We start from the raw sequence: 19,642 nt of genomic DNA on the forward strand, positions 1-19,642 counted from the left end.
GCACGGCAATTTGCAGGCAACACCGAAAACTGCCGTAAATTGTGGTAAATTGACGTGGGCCTTGCTTGGCAGTTGACCCCCCATGACCCCCCCTTCCCTTAATTCTAGGGGAGGCTTTATCATGTAAATGAACATGCTGTGAGCTACACAAATGCAAATCAGAGTAGCAGCAGGGGGAGTTTTATCTAGGTTCTGAATTTTTTTGACTAAAACAAGTTTAAAGTTTAAGTTAAAATGTTATCTTAAATTTAAGTAAAATGTACTCGTTTTAGTACACATTACTAAATTTTTAGGGCAACCAGTTTGCTCCAATTTTTTAAGTAGATTCAACTTGTCCGGGCTCACAGTGTAGATTAATTACTCTGTATGTCATTAGCGATAACCAATGTTATGTAAAAAAAATAAAAAAATACAGGACAGCAGTTCATGTCTTCAACCTTTAGAGAGGTTATGTGATGCAACAAGACAATGAACCAAAGCACACAAATAAATCAAGTAAAGCATACAGTTTACATACCAACATTAATTTTTCCACCCTGCACTGTGAATGATTTTTTAAATGGCTAATAATCATAAATGTGAAAAGTACAAGTTTGTGTGTTTATAGTTAAGTCAGATTGTGTTTTTCTGTAATTGTCATTTAAATTGAGCTCACACCACATTTTATGAATTATCAATGCAGATTTTCAATAGGTGGTTTCCTGGTTTAAATTATGCCAAGAGTAGGCCTTAATCTAGTTAATCGTGAGTTAAAAAATTGTTGCCTGGAACAAAGATTAAGCACAGATTGCTAACACCTGGACTATGAGTCCTGAACTAAAATAAACTGGATTCATTTACAGTTTTATCTAATTGCTTACACACAATTTCTGAAAATATGGCTCCATTTCTTGTAACTCTACACACAAAACATCAGACATCTCTTGCAAAAGCAACACTTTGTGCAAAACTATTTTAACTATTTCCAAAAATGTTGTTTTTGCATATATCTAACTACACAATGCACAACTGGGTGGCATTTATAGTGAATCGAAAGTTATCCAGGGATAATGTCATGATGTAGTGTGTGTGTGTGTGTGTGTGTGTGTGTGTGTGTGTGTGTGTCCGTGACTCTTTAGCTCTGCACGCCTGCATGAGCTCGGGTGTTTTCGAAAAGAATCGGTACAGCGTTATAAATATGATCAAACTAAAGACTCTACAGAGATATGACGGATGCAACACTACTCTATAGGTACTCAAGATTAACATGGAATTTACAGTTGAACTGAAATCAACTGAACTGAATCAACACTGAAGTCACTTGAGCTGAATATTGACACTATATTGGCTTGTTAGAGCCGGTTTACAGCAGAATTTGTTTTGAACTTGTTACTGAAGCTGCTATGAAACAATATATTTTGTTGTATGCATATTCTTTCTTTCTCAAACCTTAGTTTTGATTTCTAAGTGATCAATTTATGTATAAGTGTTTTCACACATGATCATTGGCTGTATGGGTCCTCAGTAAATGAATGTGGCATTTAAATGGCAAAAGTTATTCTTGTCTCTATAACTTATGGCTTCCTAAAGACACGTTTATGGGTAAATAAAATATTAATAATATAAATAAAATGAATATCAAAACATATTTTAAATATAATGAAGTCATTTTATTATAGCACTCATCAGATGTTCCTGGAAACAAAACAGAGACAGAACAGTATAAACAAACTATACAACAAACTAAACACCAAATTACAAAAACATTATTATGTGAAAGTGAATAAAGTTGTGTGTGTTTTCAGTTATAAATATGTGCTGTGTAAATTAGCCTATACTTTTAGAAATTATATATAGCCTAACTTTAAAAAACAAACAATAACCCATATAGATAAATTATAATAATTGTATAATATTAAGCATTTACTTAATATACATTGTAACATTAGGCTACTTTACTCTAGCACAGTAGTCAGTTAAGCAATGAATTAATATCTTATATTAATATGTATGTAGCCTAGGCTACATCTAAAGGTAAGTCTGCTTTAAAAAAAAAAATATTACGCTTCGACATGTACAGAATGTGCGCGTTAAGAAACACGTTCAAATGTGTTAAAACTGTGCGTGAAGCGGAAAACAGGGCGTGTTGAAGGTTGAAACGATCATAAGTCACGCGTTTCGTATAAAGAGATTTGGCCCCGGGCGCGTTCCATATCAGAGCCCTAGTCCAATGAGGTGCGAGGTCGAGGTCATGGCCATGACGCGTAGAAGACGAGCTTTAAACTTTTTTTTATGTTTTTTGCTGCTTTCCTTTTTCGTGATCAACAATGACAGGACACCGTCTTCAACTCAATCTCTGCATGGACGCGACGAACTTTTTGGACTCATTTTCAGGAGGCTGTCTTCGTCTTCATAACTCTGAGGCAAACTGCAGTCGCTATGAACCACAGCATGGGTAATGTAACGTTACGATTTAAAGAATATGCTTTTATTCAGCTGTATAAGGAAATGGATGCGTTAATAGATCCGAGCTTAAAACTGCACATTTTGTTTACACAGACTATCCTCGCCTCATAACGAAGCCGTGAGCTCTTATCTGCTTGGAGCGATTTCCGCGAGTCCAGATTTAACCGCTGATCATGACGAAATTGTGTGTAAGTAACTTCTAATGTGTTTCTCATTCCTTGTTTAATTTTACCGTGACCGTTTTTATTAATACCAGTCTCATGTAATTGTTTTCCAGCTGCCTGTAAGACGTATTATGAATCGACACGCCGGAGCTTCAGATACAAACAACCTGAAACTGCGAAGTTTAGCTCGGAGTCGATCAAGAAGAAAAAGGGTAAGATTTATTATATTAGATCCGTTTTTTGTCAATGTGAGTATTTTTCAGGTTGCTTATTGTCTTTATGGATTGTATTACAGTTGCTGGAAGCAAGAGTGTGCTGGATGAGGTGGACATTTGGAAGTGCGCGACCATTGAACTCATGTTTGACGAGGAAGACGGCATTGTTGACGGGGTGTCTGGATGGATTGTGCGGCCACCGCGCTCTCGCAGCCTGGAGCACGCCGAACTTTACATTACATTACGAGACATTACTGCTGCACTGTACATAGTTGTGTGTTTAACAATAAAGCTCTTTCTTTGAGTAAACCGCTGTGTTTTATAAATGAAGCCCTTTCTTTGAATGAACAGCTGTATGCTTATAAATGAAGCCCCTTGTTTGAATAAACGGCACGGTCCGTATAATTTTCCCATATATTCCTTGATGGTATGAATACTTCATAGCACAATAACATTAATATGAAACAAATTATTACAACATAAATTATATAATTATTATTATTATTGGGGTTTACATTTATAATGAGCCAGGGGGACCAATAATGATTGGTTTGCAGTGATCTGCCAACCAATCACGAGGGATTTTTCTTTTTTAAATGTAGTGGCTTCAGCCAATAGTGAGTGAGTAAATTCAAGTCTGGCCGTTGACTCTCTGGTTTCGCTGATATTCATATGCTAATTAGAGGCGTCGCACCTCCGCGCGGTCTCTCAGCGGGGGGCTCTCCACCTACGTCATGGTTCGTTTACGACAATTTGTGGCACAGACGAACGCGACGTTCGCTGCCTCTAAATTGTCGAAAACTGCCGAAAATTAGGGAGATTTCCAGGAGTATACAGGCGTTTATGGGGTCGAAAATCCCACTTTTCATGCAGTGTTATTTACACTTTTGATGACTTTTGGGAAGGAAGAGGGCTATTTTTCACAACTAGAGGTTGTGTTTCTCCGTTTGGATCACACTGCTTACAATTTGGAGAATGTCCAAACAGACGACACAATAATTTTCTTGGAGTATTTTTAGTCTTAGCTTGAATTTTTACAAGACTTATTTTATTCTGTATATCCTGTTTTTTATCACTCATTTATATTTAATTCACATAGTATGCAGCAGTTGCATATTGCCAACGTTCATATGGTAATTTAGTCACTTTTAAGCTAAGTTTTCCCGTTTCTCTATTCAAACACGGCCTCCAGTGTGGGGCACTGAAAACCACCACAACCGTTTGCCCTTTGTTTAATGGTGATCTTCTGCTTGTGGTTGCAACTACTGATAATATTGCTGGATCTGTCAATATTATTTGCTCTATTTGTTTCCCTTTTTCTCTTCCCAAAAGCCTCAAACAATATTGTGCTCCCACTGGAGCAAACAGGTATCTCTTATTCCACACAGTTTCCGCTCTCCTCAGTCCCTGCTCTTCTATTGTAATTGGAACAACTCTTTTCCACGGTATGCAAACACTTTCAGTCATTTACAACTTATTTTTATTAGCTCTAATCTACCTTTTATACAGTGCAATTTACAATTTTACAAGGCCTTTTTCAATGTATCAACCTAATGGTTTTTCTTAGCATAATTCTCAAAGAAACACTCTATGCCAATTTTCTCACACAGCCTCCTTCTAGGCTACACATACACATAAATAATGCACTCCTTGTGCTGGTCTCTCCCTGGACCTTTATGCAACCCTTGTGCATATATCGCGTCTCCCTGCACGCTTTTCTGAGACCTAGAAATTACACCTTTTTACTAAAAAATATTTCTTACGTTTAATCTTACCCCAATTCATTCGTTTGGCAAGGCTTTTAGGCAGACTCCCTAGGCAGCAGCTCGCCAGGGACCACACAAAACAAAATATAAGCAAATTTGCTTACCTTATTTGTATGGCGCGTCTTTTGTTTTGTGAGGCCTCCTGCTAATCCGCCCACCACAGGATCCGCTCCGCCTTTTCCAAGTCCCTTCGTGGTCGCCAATTTATGTTGTGGCAAGTCGGTGGTCGCAAAATGTCCTCCCAATTCAATCAATGCAGAAGAAAATAAGTCTCAGAAGCGAAGTTCCAGGTCTCAGAAGGTTAAACTTTATTGCCAGAACAACAAAGTGAGATGCCAGCTGATCATCTGAAGCTTTTAGGGTAAAACATCACTTTATGTACTTTTTCTTATCGCTATGGATCCAATGAGCACTTTTAAGCTTATCTCTAGCTTTTGGCTCCACCTTAGGTTTCGCCACCATTATAATTAAGTCATACATTAAGTCATACATTATGTCTCTAATGGTGGAAAGTCCCATGCTTTTCATTTTTTTAAAAATCATCCTTTTACTTAACATTCCATTGTTTCCATACAGATACACACATTTCAGGTGGTTTCCATGCATACATACAAGTGGTGTACATTAGGGACCTTCTTATCTGGTGGTTTCTTTACCTTTAAGTGCTTAAAACCATCATCCTTCTATTTCCATTACATGCATGCTCTTAAGACCATCCTTCATATTCTTCCATTAAAAGCATAGTAATGCAAAACATTAATCATTATAACATGAAATACACTTGTGAAATTTTTCAACACCCTCCAACCACGGCATCCCATGCTCATGGTATTTTTTTACATTACGGGAGAAGGACAGATCTAAAGTTTCAATTTTCGAGCAAACATCTCCAAGATAGGCTGCTGCCCATGATGCAGCAGAGGGAATATCACTCGGTCGGTATAGCTCCACAAAGTCCACGAAGTTCCAACTGGCCTTCCTGTTCCTGTTCTAATTGAAATACTGAATGTGTGGAAAGAACTTCATCTTAGACAACCCAAGCTCTAAGCAATGCATAGGATCCAGGCCCATGGTAATCACCAGTTCAGCTGCTCGGCCAAAAGTGTGTGGATAGCCGAAACCCTTCCTCTCACAAACTTCCTTAGCAAACTCTCTGACTGTCCGGCAGTCCTTTAGTTTTCCAATCGGACGATCTGGCCCCTTCCAAGTGTCCAACGGAATCCGATCGTTCCTCTTGGACAAGTCACAGAGAAGAACCCTCACCAAATCGTCTCCTAACACTTGTGGACCAGCCAAAAGGCAATCAGTCAAAGGAAAGATACGTTGGACTCCTGAGTTTTTGTAGATCATCTTTGAGCCATGTCTCCAAAGGAGGAGGACTTTCTCCAACACTTGCAGCGCCAATTGGTCCCAGTCCAAGGAACCCCCTCATGCGAGACAGGCTATTTGCGCTGGTTGCACAAACTCCAAGTGGTGACGCATATTGACTAGATGCGGGCCAAAATGGCCGTCCATAGAAGAAGAACTCTGAGGCAAGGTCCACCTGGAAAGCCTTCCAGGAACTTTCAAATCCACCCATTCCTTTATTACGCTCAAAAACGTGCAAAAGGGTGTCGCTCAAATAGGTAGCCACGGGTCTAACTATGTGGCGGAGACCATCGTTGTCTCTAAAAGGTATGACCATTGGAACGCTTTCCAGCATGTAGTCCAACATGGACTGCGAAAAAAAAAAAAAGAAATCGCTTGGCTCCAGAACTCCAGGAAATTCAGGCGACACCAAAAACACACCTTCCAGCCTTGCAAAGGTCCTTGCAGTTGTTTTGATCGCCAGTTCTTCGAAGTGCCCGATGTATCTTTTTTTGAACCCCCAGTTTCCACACTCCCATCCTTCCTTTCCCCCTTCCCCTTCTGGGCCCCCTCCTGCTGACTTCCCCCCGAAACCACCCCCTGCTGCTGCCCCCCCTCCCCTTCTGCCTCAAGGAACCAGAGGGGGCTATCCCCCAACTCAGACCAGGTCCCCCAGTCCTGCTCCTGGCCCCCCTGGGCCTCCTTCTGTGGCTCTTCTGCCGCTGCTACCACCCTTGGTGCCTCTATAACCTGAGGCCCGGGGGCTGACTTCAATACCCTTACCTCCTCCCTGGCCAGCCTGATTGTCTGAGGGCGAACGGTTTTTAAACTTTTTGTCGCCCACCTACCTCCCACTTCCCAGGCCTCCTCCCATCTCTCCCTGGATATGTCCCTCAACTGCTCTCTGGCCTCCTGCAACACCCCGTCATAGTGTTCCCAGAGGATCTCTGTCCCTGTGTACAGCCAGTTCTTGGCATTGCCATACCCCAACCATTCCGCTCTGGCTGCGGGGAAGGCTGGCCGGACGCCCTCTGATAATTGCCTGGCCATCCTTGCCGGTTGGGAACCCTGTTCCCCCGGGCCCCGGATAGTCCGGGCATGGTGGAAGGCCTTGAGGAACTTATATAAGGCCCTTACTGCTGCTCTAAATCCCTCCTCCGCTGACATACTCCTCAACCCAATCGTTCTAACCAAAAAAACAAAAAGACAAAAAATATTAGATCCCCCTCTCTCCCTTCTGACCCCCTCATATCACTACAACCCTCCCAAGAACTTTACTCAGAGACGAACCAAGAAATGCTAGACCTGTCTGGGCCACACATTTCCCTAGGGCCTGTCTGGGCCTGATTCGCTCCCCCATCCCACATCTCACCTGGCTACAAGCCAAGAGAGATGCCGGAGGGAGTCTCTGGCCACCCCCAAAAAACAAAGAAAACCCCGGGTGTCTAATCCACAAACTGACTAAATGCCTCAATCCTACCTAAACCTGGCTGAGTGCAAAGCCCTTCTCCGAACCTGCTCCGGACCAGCGAACCCAGCCCGACCCGAAGATCACGACTGGATAATCCTGGCCCGGCATTGCACCCCCATCAGTGTCTTCTTATTATAAAAATTGTACTTTAGTCTAAAAGTACTCTAATCCATAAACTGACTAAACGCCTCAATCCTACCTAAACCTGGCTGAGTGCAAAGTCCTTCTCCGAACCTGCTCCGAACCAGCGAACCCAGCCCGACCCGAAGATCACAACTGGATACTCCTGGCCCAACGCCGCACTCCCATCAGTATATTCTGATTAAAATTCAAAAGGTACTCCAAAAAAACCTTAATTCGAATCTACTCCTCCCACAGATAGATCTGTTCCATTCCCCTACAGCCCAGTGGAGCGCAAAGTCCTTGACTGAACCTGCTCCGAACCAGCGAACCCAGCCCGACCCGGAGGCCATGACTGGATAATCCTGGCCCGGCATCACACTCCACCAGTCAATTTTATATCCCCCCCCACCCGCCTAAACTCACGGCACTTAGCTAATTCCCTAAAAGCCCTTCACCGACCCTGATTTGTGTCTCACAGTAAGTCTGGCTGCATGGCACTGGCAAGGTTAGGTTTTGTAAAATTACAACAGCTCCCCCCAACCCGGAACTCGTCCAGGCCGGAAAGGAGACTGAGGAAAGGCACGGGCCTATGCTTGTTTGACCTACCATTGTCCCATCTCGGGATCACCGTACTTGGTTTGGGCCCCCAAAAAACAATTAACAACCTAACAAGTTAATTAACAACCCAAGGAGCCACAATGTCTCCGCAAGAGAATGGAACGTTGAATGTTATAGCCCCGAGACATTCACATGACATTCACATGACACGTCCACACACACACCCTTTTTACGAATGGACACACACACACACACACACACACACGCGTTATTTGAACCATGTGGACCATGTGGTCTCAATAATGTTCAAATATATATATTTTGTTGATTTAATGTCTTTATACGATGTATTAGAATAACTAGGATGTTTACTGTATGTAAATCAAACCCTGTATGCCAGTAACTGTGATAATCCTGTATATCTGTACGCTCACGTCGCAGAATGACAGTTTTTGGTATCTCTGTTATCGCAGAGACTCGACTGTACCGAATCTCGTTCACAAATTACAACAAGATGCATTGTTACAGAAGTACCAGCTTTCTAAGAAATAGAGGCTTAAAATTACCACCCTATTGATTAGGGGTGTGCATTGGCACTGCCCTCACAATTCGATTCGATTACGATTCACCAGGTAACGATTCGATTCAATTTTACGATGCATTGCGATGCATCAATCCTGGAAAATTTCAAAAAAATATCTGCCACAAAAGTAAACTGGTCCAAGAGTGAAGCAATATTGGTTGGAAGCTGGGCCAATATGGAACCAAAACTTCCAGAAGGTTTATCCTGGACCAAGGAAGGCATACACTATTTGGGAGTGTTTTTAGGGGATGAAATGTTTATGAAAAAGAATTTTGAAGGGATTGTGGAGAAGTTTAAAGGTCGCCTTAATAAATGGAATTTTTTGCTCCCTAAAATGTCGTATAAAGGTCGAGTATTGATCATAAACAATTTAGTTTCATCTGCTTTATGGCATCGACTTAATTGTGTGGATCCTCCACGAGATTTACTGCCAAGGTTACAATCTATTTTAGTTGACTTTTTTTGGGACAGGATGCATTGGGTGTTGAAAGCTATTCTGTATTTACCCAAAGAAGAAGGAGGGCATGGCTTAATGCATATACAGAGCAGAATAGCAGCCTTTAGGCTTCAGTTTGCTCAAAGGCTGTTGACTGGACCAGTGGATTCAAGCTGGAAATATGCTGCTTGTATTATTTTGCGAGATTTCAGAGGTCTAGACTTTGAGAGATCTTTGTTTTGGTTGAATCCGCAAAAGATGGACTTGTCTAAGCTGCCCACTTTTTATCAGAACTTATTTAAAGTTTGGTCATTGTTCAAGGTGCAGAGACCCAGCTCTATGACCTCTCTGCATTGGTTGCTACAAGAACCTCTGGTTTATGGATCGCGTTTGGACCTATCGAAGGAAAAAACACTCCCTGCTATTGGTGATCTTCTTCTGAATGCTGGAGTATTAACGCTTGGACAATTATTTAAACTGGCTGGACTGGACTTTGAGAATGTTGATGCGGTCGCCAGACATTTGGGGTTAAATTCGAAACGCATAACAGCCAAACTACTTCAAGAATGGAAGTCAGCACTTACGTCGGAAGAAGTCAAATTGCTGGAAGATTACACTCAAGGGTTAATTACTCCAGATTGTAATGACCCTTTTCCTGATTTGTTTTTATTGACTGATTTTGAAGAGTGTGAAAGTGTTTTTTTACAGCCCAATTTGGTGATATTAATGGGTCCTAATCCTGTGTCTGGAAAGATTTTGTACAAAAATCATGGTAGTTTAACTGTGTTAAAACACTGAATAAGAAGGCTTTACATAAAAGAGTTGACACTCCTTGGCGTTCTGCCCTCCATTTAGGGGAGGACGTCAAGCCAGAATGGCGAGCATTATATAAGTCACCGTTGCAAAAAAAAGTGGGTGACTTACAATGGAGGATCCTCCATGGAGCGATTGCTGTGAATGCACTTGTTTCAGTCATAAACCATGATATTAATGATGAATGTCCTTTTTGTTTTCAGAAGGAGAACATATTTCATGCTTTTATGTATTGTAACAGACTTTTACCATTGTTTCAGGTTTTAAAGAGTTTATTTGGTCGTTTTGATGAGATTTTTTCTCTAGAAATATTTATTTGTGGATTTAAATACATCCGGAGACGTCGAGTTTGTTGTCAATTACTGAACTTTTTACTGGGTCAAGCGAAGAAGGCGATATATGACACTAGAAAAATAATAATTGAACGCAATTCAAGTGTTAATTTGCAACTGGTGTTTCTTAACCTAGTAAAATCTAGAGTTTTAATTGACTTTCGGTATTATAAGGCTATGGGAGATATTCTGTCTTTTGAATTGATTTGGTGTTACAAGGGGGCTCTGTGTGAAATTATTGATGAGAGTTTACAGTTTGCACATGTTATGGAATGATTTTTATTGGTATTTATTTGGGTATTTGATATATTGAATGTGTGTATTTTTGTACTCTGGTAGGTAGGAACTGAATGTATTAGTTTAGGTTATTTGTAATAAAGGTTTGTTAAAATTCAAAAAAATAATTCCCTCTCTCTCTGTCTCTCTCTCTCTCTCTCTCCCTCATTCTTCTCCCTTTGATTTTATTCGTTAAGTTTGATTTTTCCTTGTATGTACCAGATCGTTTGTTTTCTCCTACATATATGCATATTTACCCCCGTGTGACTCGTAGCTTTGTATTCTGTAGTTGTTTTATTAAAACCCAATAATTGCATTAAATTGAATCCGTATTGTTTTGCTCACAAATATCGAAGTCAATGAGACGTAAGATTTTAGCTACTCATTTAAGCTTGATTTTCCTGTATTACTACTTCAGTAATACAAATTGTACAAACATAAGAAATATTATTTGTCCTGATCAAACAGATCAATGTTTCTTAAGGTTTGTAAGATTGATAATTGATGAAGAAATCAATTTGGATAAAGGTTCATTTTAAACGATTAAAGGTTCCGTTATACGTTAATATTGTCTGTACAACAAGCAAATCATATTCATAGACTCATGAATATTTATACCATTTGATTTAATTATTCCCCGAAACTCATTGTTGTTACATTCTGGTGGAGGATATTTTAGGCACGGTTCAAACTTTGTTTTTGTGAGCAATATTAATATACATATTCATGTGTATTTTTGGGTATTAATATTATGCATGCATGTTTTCGTTCGTTTGTTTGAACTGTGAGACAAATCGCGCAAAGCGAACTCACTTACTGACTAAGGCACAACGCCGAGCTCAGCTTAAGCATATTAACAAATGCTAAATTGGCAATATTATATGTCCTGCAGAGATAACGAAATCTCTGTACAGTCCGTACATGAGTAATATTGTTTTATCCCGCTTGACTTGAACGAAGAAATCTTCTTTCAAGCGGAAGATTGTAATAGAGCGAGTTTTCTCTTCAATAATAGGCCTAATTTAATATTAAATCGTTAAGATAAACGATAAAACTCCTGGTTTCACATTGGCTTAGCTACCCAAATCGGAGACCTAAATGTTTTGTTTGATAAATGTCTATTGGAGCTCTTTTAAATGTGAAACAAAGCAGATGTTAATTCCTGTATCCACATGTTTCTTGTGCCATTATAGCACAAAGATCCGCCGTGGTCTAAAGAGTAATTGTGATTTGTGTTAATTCTGTGTGCGACCATCATTGGATTTTTGGTCTGAGTCACACGAGCCGGTGTTGCAACTCCGCGTGCTAGACACCAGAGTTCACAGCTCTCGAATTACACTTCATCATAACTTTATCCCGAGCGGGCGCAACAGCGCCATCTGGTGGGCACTCCTCCTAACTAACTCTAGTCTGGGTGGACTCGACTGGGACATCTCGTGGGTATTTTCGGATAGTTCTACTCTCCGCTATTAATTTTGCCTTCACAAACTTAATTTCCTTCCTAAGTAGAGCATGTGAATTGTTTATTGATTACTGTTATAAACGTTTTCATTTATGCAATTTTACTAGCATTAGGCAGCAACCAGGGGCCTGTACCATGATGGTAGTTTAACAAACTCAGGGTTACAGGATTAGTTTTGAGTTGACAAAACCAAACCAATCTATTCAGGCTTTGTTGGTCCCATGATGCTGATCATCAGCTTTCTCTGTCAACTCAGGCTTTGATCCTGAGTTTAGGAGTTTAGGGTAACACTTTATTTTAAGAGTCCAGAATAATGCATTAGTTAAGCATTAATTAATGGTTAACTTGTGCACAACTAAGCATTAGTTAAGCACGAACACACTAGTAATTAATGATTAACTTTACATTTAAAGGGTCCGTAATTATGCATTAGTTATATTGTGTCCATGCTTAACTAATGCATAATTGTGAACAAGCAAATCATTAATTTCTAGTTTAACTAATGCATAATTATGGACCCTTAAAATGTAAAGTTAATCATTAATTACTAGTGTGTCCATGCTTAACTAATGCATAATTGTGAACAAGCAAATCATTAATTACTAGTTTAACTAATGCATAATTATGGACCCTTAAAATGTAAAGTTAATCATTAATTACTAGTGTGTTTGTGCTTAACTAATGCTTAGTTGTGAACAAGTTAACCCTTAATTAATGCTTAACTAATGCATTATTCTGGACCCTTAAAATAAAGTGTTACCGTATTTGGTAGTGGGAGGGGCACCCCGCCCTCTACCACTATGGAGTTGGAGAGGGAACAGAGACAGTTGTCATCCCAATTCGCCTGATGAGAACCTTGGGAAAGTTCGAAACGCGTCGCGAGAGTATGCCTGGATGACACGGGACCGTAAAAATGAGTACAGCTGCCATCATTTGAAAGGTGGGTGATGTAGCAGAGCCTTGGAAAATTTTCTCTTTGCCCATACAGGCGTCGAGTTGGTCAAAATGGCCGCCATCATTGTTGCGAGTGATGTTGAAGAGCCACATAATTTTTTCTCCGTCCCCTGTGACGTCGAGTGTCTCCTCATGTCCATACAGACGTGAGTTATATGCCCCTCACCACATCTGCCCAAAACCTAACCTTCGTTTTTTTTATAAAATTAAACCCTTGTTGGTATAACCCTCTTGATTTGAACCCTGGCAATTTTAGCCCTCTGGCAATTTTAGCCCTCTATTTTATTTTTTAATAATGATATATATCTCTCTGTGTGTGTGTGTGGACTCGTGGCGGCCAGTACAACTCTGGACAGTGCACAACCGTTTCCGAATCCTTCGGGAATCGGATCCTGGATCTTCATTCACCTAACACAGCCCGCGCCGAGACGACTGGACCTCGTGTTGACCGCATACTTGATTGTTTATATATGATTATTACATTTTAAAATTAAAAACAAATGTATTGATAGTGAAAAAACGATTTATGAAGCACCATACAGTGTTGAAAGGTATTTAGTAGTGGGAGGGGCACCCCGCCCTCTACCACTATGGAGTTGGAGAGGGAACAGAGACAGTTGTCATCCCAATTCGCCTGATGAGAACCTTGGGAAAGTTCGAAACGCGTCGCGAGAGTATGCCTGGATGACACGGGACCGTAAAAATGAGTACAGCTGCCATCATTTGAAAGGTGGGTGATGTAGCAGAGCCTTGGAAAATTTTCTCTTTGCCCATACAGGCGTCGAGTTGGTCAAAATGGCCGCCATCATTGTTGCGAGTGATGTTGAAGAGCCACATAATTTTTTCTGCCTAAAACCTAACCTTCGTTTTTTTATAAAATTAAACCCTTGTTGGTATAACCCTCTTGATTTGAACCCTGGCAATTTTAGCCCTCTTCGTTTGAACCCTGGCAATTTTAGCCCTCTATTTTATATTTTTTTTAATAATGATATATATATCTCTGTGTGTGTGTGGACTCGTGGCGGCCAGTACAACTCTGGACAGTGCACAACCGTTTCCGAATCCTTCGGGAATCGGATCCTGGATCTTCATTCAACTAACCCACCCTAACCCTAACCCTAACCCTAACCCTAACCTAACCTTAACCTAACCTAAACCTAAACCTAACCTTAACCCAACCCTAACCCTAACCTTAACCTAACCCTAAACCTAACCTTAACCTAACCCCAACCCCACCTTCTCTAAACCTACCCGTCCCTAACCCTACCTACCACAACCCTACTGAATGTAAACCCGCCTTCAAATAACCCCAACCTTACACTTAAAACCTACCCGCTACAAACCCAGGAGCTACAACCTGGTTGATTTTAAAACAGCCCTCCCAAATCCAACACATCATCTCTTTTTACACCCCAAAAACACCCTAATATGCATGCATATATGTGTATATATGTCAAATCAACCATTGGGTACACGTGTGGTTCCCTCACCCCCTGTATTGTGCCGGGACTCAACCGGCTCTCCATGACAAACTGAACGAGATAGAGACACGGGACCACCACCACCGTGATCAGCGCACCCTAAAACACAAGCGGGCCGACTTTCAGCTCTCTGGGACGGGTAGAAATGGAAGTGCAGTACCGTAACTCGACGCACGGTGGAGCTAGAGACTCGAAAACGCTACAGGCGGATCGGGCGTCGCCCAATTAGTACATGTACCAAGCCCCAACCACCTAGCAACAAAGGGTGCAAAGATATAACAGAAATAAAACAACAGGGGGCTCAACTCTGGGGGAGCTCAAGTTCGTATCAACCCCCTGTACCTAACCCTAACCCTAACCTAACCCTAACCCTCTCCATCCCCTAACCCTACCCACAATAGCCCTGGGCTGACCAACACCCCTCATCCCTAAAACTTAACCGTCACAACCCCCTGGACATCTTACCCCTGGACACCTGAACCCTCTCCATCCCCTAACCCTACCCACAATAGCCCTGGGCTGACCAAGAACCCTGGCAAAAAAACTAACTCTATATAAAATAGCCCTGAGCTCAAACAGCCCGGCTTATCATACCCTGAACATTAATTTATTTATTTATTTATTGATCTAAATAAATGTATATTGGATTGTTTTTCACAGGCAGACCCCTGTGTTTTTGCCACTTGGCTTATTTTGCAACCTATATGGCCCTGACTGACCTCGTGACCCTTTGAATCATGCTTGCACACTTACTGGGAGGTGTTAGCAACTTTTTTTGCCACTAGGGGTCATTATTGCACCAGGAGTTGGGATCTTCTCCAGTTTTGGCACTAGATTGGGTATGGAGGATGAAGGAAGGATGAAAAATGTAAATAAATAAAAATATAAAAAATATATATATACAAATAAATAAATATATTGATTAACACATGCATATACAAATAAATAAATAAATAAATAAATATATAAATAAAATCATCAATAAAAAGACATATAGAGCAATAGGAGAGTCGATGATGGGACCAATCCTGATCCCACACTGTTTCAAAGCGGTCAGCGGAACGGATGGACAGTGCATAACCATCTTCAGGTCCTGTTGATTGGAAGTTCGTAAACCCTAACCTAACCCTAACCCTAACCTAACCCTAACCCTAACCCTACACTCACACACACACACACACACACACACACACACACACACACACACACACACACACACACACACACACACACACACACACACACACACACACACACACACACACTGATCTTGTTGTCTGTATGAGGGTTTATTACACACACACACACACACACTGATCTTGTTTGTATGAGGGTTTATTACACACACACACACACACATACATTGATCTTGTTGTCTGTATTAGGGTTTATTACACACACACACACACACACACACACACACACACACACTGATCTTGTTGTCTGTATTAGGGTTTATTACACACACTGATCTTGTTGTCTGTATTAGGGTTTATTACACACACACACACACTGATCTTGTTGTCTGTATTAGGGTTTATTACACATTTACATTTACATTTACATTTACATTTAGTCATTTAGCAGACGCTTTTATCCAAAGCGACTTACAAATGGGGGCAATAGAAGCAGCTAGAGCAGTCGAAGGGCAACAATGTCAGCAATATGCAAGTGCTGTAACAAGTCTCAGTTAGTCTAGCACAGAAATATACACATTTTTTTTTTTTAATAAATTAGACAGACAGACAATGAATAGAATGATAAGTGCTATTCTTGATTGGTCAGGTGCTGCTGGAAGAGATGTGTCTTTAGACGTTTTTTGAAAATGGCCACAGACTCGGCCGCACGAATTGAGATAGGCAGGTCATTCCACCAGGTGGGAACGGTCCAGGAAAAGGTCTGTGACAGCGATTTCATGCCTCTCTGGTATGGCACCACAAGGCGTCGTTCACTGGCAGAACGCAAGTTCCTGGAGGGTGTGTAAGTCTGAACGAGCGAGTTTAGGTATATTGGTGCAGAGCCAGTGGATGTTTTGAAGGCGAGCACCAGTGCCTTGAATTTAATGCGAGCGGCTATTGGTAGCCAGTGCAGACTGATGAGGAGAGGCGTGACGTGTGCTCTCTTCGGCTCACCAAAGACCAACCTCGCCGCTGCATTCTGGATCAGTTGCAAGGGTTTGGTAGTGCATGCCGGAAGGCCCGCAAGAAGAGCATTACAGTAGTCCAGTCTGGAGAGAACGAGAGCTTGGACCAGTAGTTGTGTGGCATGATCTGATAGGAAGGGTCTAACCTTCCTAATGTTGAATAGTGCAAATCTGCAGGACCGGGTTGTTGCAGTGATGTGGTCAGTGAATTTTAGCTGATCATCAATCACAACCCCAAGGTTCCTGGCTGTCCTGGACGGAGTTATGGTTGATGAACCTAGCTGAATGGAGAGATTGGGGTGAAGTGCTGGGTTGGCTGAGACCACAAGCAGTTCTGTCTTTGCAAGGTTGAGTTGAAGGTGATGTTCCTTCATCCAGGCAGAAATGTCTGTTAGGCAGGCAGCGATACGAACACCAACCGATGGATCATCAGGTTGAAATGAGAAGTAGAGTTGAGTGTCGTCGGCATAGCAGTGATAGGAAAAGCCATGTTTCTGAATGACCGATCCCAATGATGACATGTAGATGGAGAAGAGAAGTGGTCCAAGCACTGAGCCCTGGGGAACTCCAGTAGCTAGGTGATGTGACTTAGACACTTCACCTCTCCATGACACCCTGAAGGACCTACCTGAGAGGTAAGACTTGAACCACTGGAGAGCGGTTCCTGAGATACCCATCTTCATGAGAGTTGACAGGAGGATCTGGTGATTAACTGTGTCAAAAGCAGCAGACAAATCCAGTAAGATAAGTACTGTGGATTTGGAGGCTGCTCTTGCCCGTCTCAGTGCCTCCGTAACTGAGAGCAGGGCAGTTTCAGTTGAGTGGCCGCTTTTGAAACCGGATTGGTTGATGTCCAGGAGATTGTTCTGTTCAAGAAACGTAGAGAGCTGATTAAACACAGCCCGCTCAAGTGTCTTTGCAATGAAAGGTAGAAGGGATACCGGTCTGTAGTTTTCTAAAAGTGCTGGGTTTAGAGAGGGTTTTTTAAGCAGTGGGGTTACCCGAGCCAGCTTAAATGCTGTGGGGAAAGTCCCGGTGTGAAGAGAGGTGTTGACAATGTGAGTGCAGGAGTAACAGAAGAAGAAATGGCCTGAAGGAGGTGAGTGGGGATAGGATCAAGCGGACATGTAGTGGGATGATTGGAAAGGATGAGTTTGGAGACATCTGCTTCAGAGAGCAGAGAGAAGGAGGGAAGCGTGGGTGTGATGGTCGTTGAGATGTGTGTGTCGGTTTGTGGTGTAGAGAATTGGCTGCTGATGGAAGAGGTTTTGTTTGTAAAGAATGATGCAAAGTCATCAGCTGTAAGGTTTGACGAAGGAGGGGGGGGGAGGACAAAGGAGCGAGGAGAATGTTTTGAAAAGTGCACGAGAGTTGGAGCAGTTGTTGATTTTGTTGTGGTAGTATGTAGTTTTAGCAGTGGAGACATTAGTAGAGAAAGAAGCGAGAAGAGACTGATACAGGGTTAGGTCAGTAGCGTTTTTAGTTTTGCGCCACTTCCTCTCTGCCGCCCGGAGTCCAGAGCGATGTTCACGAAGAACATCGGACAACCAGGGGGCAGAGGGGGTGGTGCGGGCTGGCCTGGATGTAAGGGGACAGAGGTTGTCTAAGCAAGATGTTAGAGTGGAGCAAAGAGTGTCAGTAGCACTGTTAGTGTCTAGTGCTGAGAACTGAGCAGGTGGAGGGAGTGAGGATGAAACCATAGTGGATAGACGGGAGGGAGAAAGTGAGCGTAGATTACGCCGAAAGGTGATCTGCGGAGGAATGTGTGTTGTGTCCGGAGTCAGTATGAGGTTAAGGGTGATGAGAAAGTGATCTGAGGTGTGCAGTGGAGTAACTAAAGTGTTGTCTGTGGAGCAGCAGCGTGTGTAGATCAGGTCCAGATGGTTACCTGATTTGTGAGTAGCTGTAGTAGATACTCGCTTAAGGTCAAATGATGTCAAAAGAGTGGTGAAGTCAGCAGCCTGGGGTTTATCAAGGTGGATGTTGAAGTCACCAAGCAGTACCAGAGGAGTGCCATCCTCAGGGAAGTGAGAGAGTAAAATATCCAACTCCTCCAAAAAGTTCCCCAGTTGACCTGGAGGGCGATAAATAACTACAACATGGATTTTAGCCGGGTGAGTGATAGTGATTGAGTGTGATTCAAATGAGCGGTTGCCAGATAGAGAAGGAATGGGCTAAAATTTCCAATCATTTGTGATGAGCAAACCAGTACCTCCACCCCTCCCAATCGGGCGAGGGGTGTGTGAAAAAGTGAAATTATTTGAGAGAGCTGCAGGAGTGGCAGTGTCTTCGGGTTTGATCCAGGTTTCAGTTAGAGCCATGAGACTGAGACATGAATGAGCGGAAATAGATGGAATAAAGTCTGCTTTGTTTACAGCAGACTGGCAATTCCACAGACCAATTGGAATGGACATTAATGTAGCAGAGGAAATAGGTACACTTTGCAGATTATTCGGATTGCGTCGCCTAGAATGTAACGAGCGTGACTTACGGGTGTATGTGATAATGGTAGCAATTTGGAAGCACATAGTGAATAGGGGTTAGAGAAATAAACAGATGAAAACACAAAGTGGACAAAGTAGAAGGAAAGCTATACTCAAGTGCCTTGTCGTGTCCTTGCTCGAGTGGAGTCGCGCAGAGTAGAGTCGATGGTCTTTACACTCTTCGGTCTTCACACAAGGAGGCTGAACGCTCCCGCTGACGCTTCCGCACCAGCGTTAACGAGCGTATGAAATAGACGCTAATCACTACACTCAGAACAGGTGAGGACACTTTTGTAATTCGCTCAGACAATCAAGGTAACAGCCTGTCAATAGCTCAGCTCCAAAACGAAACTATCACTTACTCGTGCGAATATCCAGAGATAATATTTGAGTGCCGACGGCTAAAACAGCACTGGTTTTAATTCAAATACAATTATCTTAGCCAGTAAAATTATAAATCCACAAATAACTACAGAATCGAAATGTATCCACTTGATAGAGTGTAATACGCTGAGCAAATCCAGCAAACTGAGTAATTTGAAAAAAAAAAACACTTACACACGGCTTCAATGCGTTCCTTCAGTCTCTGC

The sequence above is a fragment of the Gobio gobio genome (assembly GCF_949357685.1).
Source record: "Gobio gobio genome assembly, chromosome: 5".
Lineage (NCBI taxonomy): Eukaryota > Metazoa > Chordata > Actinopteri > Cypriniformes > Gobionidae > Gobio > Gobio gobio.